The 2,558-nt window shown below is 27.1% G+C and overlaps 1 long non-coding RNA gene across 1 annotated transcript in view; it reads right to left on the reverse strand.

Moving 5' to 3' along the window:
• Positions 1–1,403: 1,403 nt before the first annotated feature.
• Positions 1,404–2,558, reverse strand: part of LOC122630781 — a 2,570-nt gene continuing 1,415 nt past the window's right edge. Inside the window, exon 3 of the long non-coding RNA XR_006327560.1 lies at positions 1,404–1,439. This is a non-coding gene — a long non-coding RNA (uncharacterized LOC122630781). The remainder of the gene's footprint in view (positions 1,440–2,558) is intronic.

Raw genomic sequence — 2,558 nt, forward strand, 5'->3', positions numbered from 1 at the left:
AAATATAAAATTTAAGATACTTTACTACTCTAAGTTAAAATTGTAAAGAAAATATTCTGGAAACGCACTGAAATATGCAGCCATTCGCCCGGTATTACTTATATAGTATTATCAAAAATAATACTATGAGAATAATAATAATTAGATAATTTATAATTAGATTTTGATAGATCGCAAGTAATACCGACCCAGATCCCACCGCTTGGAGGTTGCTGCATATGGAGATCCACGGGCTAAAATAACATACTAATTAATCGCGTTTAATGAATCTTATCGACCCGATCGTAGTCGATCAAGAGTTCATCAACCGCGATTTTATCCTAACCTACCCGTGGGAAAAAGCCTGGATTCTTTACTAATTATTTTTAAAATATCCGTAAAATTCTACAGGGCTATCGTGACATAATTTTTACATATAATTTGTAAATTCCGGAAATATACAAAATACGTGTATTTTATAATCACTACTATATTACATTTATAATTAACATATTATGTTATATAATATATTGATAGATCTAAAGTTGAAGATTTAAAAGTTAAGTAAGATAATTAATTCATAAGTAAATACCATTTTACAACTAATGGAACTTATTCATGAATCAATCCAACATGCATCCAGGCTTTTTAAACTATCTTAATTATTAAATGGCAGATGGTTAACTGATCTGCCATTTTTTCCTTAAATTAATCTTAAAGATAACTTAATCTTAGAACTAGATCCTTGATATTATTCTTAATATAAATGTGCTAAAGCATAAAAAATGAAGCATTAGAACCCCACCATGCATCATGCATCTTAATTATACTCTTATGAATAAACATGCAATAAAATTATAAAATTTTTAAAAACTTACTAATATACTTAACCAATTTATAAGATAGTATATGATATGAAATTATTTTGAGTTAGTTATATATAATCTTATTATTTAGTATAGTACTCTAATTCTATATTACTTTTCATAATATCAATTTCGTCATTATCCAGTACCTGAAAAATTAAACATAGTGTGTATAAAACAAATCATAAAAATAGACAGAATAAAACTATAAAGGTATGCAATTTCATTCTATGTGCCTATCGGTATTATTAATATAAAAAACAAACCATACCATACAACGAACCATACAAACAAACCATACAACGATTGGAGGTTGTAGACCTGAAACATATCTTTTCATTGATTAAACCATTTTTTAATAAACATCTTTAAAATCTTTGGTACATCCCACAAATATTTAGCATTACATTTGTTATAATTAATATTGAAATTATATTTAGAAAAACAAATTGTAAATAATTAAATTTAACATTTTGTGTTTGCCTTCAAAAATGCATATATGCATAAATATATATTTTAAACAGCAGCCATTTCAGGCGCTCTAATACGCGAATATAAAAAAAGATTGATGTTAACAAATCCAACGATGATCACCTGTAACAAAAAGAAAATATATTAATCATACAATCAATATATAAAAACATGAAATATAGCACGTCCACCTGATATATGCACTTTTCAATTTAATTCCCTATCTATTTTTATCAATCCCTATATCACGTTACAGCAAAATAAAATTTAAACGCGTGACTTTACTTTACAACTTATAATGATTAAATGATTGAAAAAATGTTCAAATATTATTACTATGAAAAAAATATATATATATGAATTATATCATCAATTACTTCTTTACCGCGTTCTTTATACAAAAATTATAAATAATATTCAATCAAAATTAAACATTGTATAAGAATAATTACTGTAATGTCAAGGATAGTTAATTAATCTACAAAATCTAATAGTACTAATAGCGAATCTATGTATTTTGGACTCTAACTAACTAAAAACTTGTGCATAAAAATTATGGACGATTCATGCATAAACTTTACGTGCAAAAGAGATGAAATAGCCCAACATCTCCAATTATAAAAATTACTACTGACGAGCAAAATGACAACGTGGTAAAAAATATAGAAAAATATGATAAGACCACGAGCCATTATCAGAGAAACATATCGTAATCCTCTGAAAAAATGACTCGTCGTCGATAGTTGCCCTCTTGAGCCACAATTTGTGGGGGCCTCTTCGGCATATAGCCTCTTCTTTTCTTCGTGCCTTAACTACTGCTATAGAGCATTCCCTAACAAGTGCAAAAAAAAATTAAAAACAAAAGCTTATTATACATCTTATGAATTATACTAGCCTGTGGACGATCAATGGATCGAAAGAATCCACTAATCGTACGCATTCACACAGACATATTTACTCGAATGCCCAAGCAAATATTTAATCCAATCGATGAACCTATTATTAACACTTCACATTTGAAAAATTAAAAAATATTGAAAAAGAAAACTATAAAATCTATAATACATTTCATGGCTTTATCCTTTTATAGGACCATATTTACTTTGTATCTTTACTATTTTTACTTTACTATATCTATACGTACAAAAAGCTATATATTCTTTATAAGAAACAAACCACGAAAAACATTGCGAAGTGTTAATATACTTAATACTAAGTATCCAACACGTCCAAAAATCTTTG

This window comes from Vespula pensylvanica, chromosome 7 (assembly GCF_014466175.1).
Source record: "Vespula pensylvanica isolate Volc-1 chromosome 7, ASM1446617v1, whole genome shotgun sequence".
In the NCBI taxonomy this organism is placed as follows: Eukaryota; Metazoa; Arthropoda; class Insecta; order Hymenoptera; family Vespidae; genus Vespula; species Vespula pensylvanica.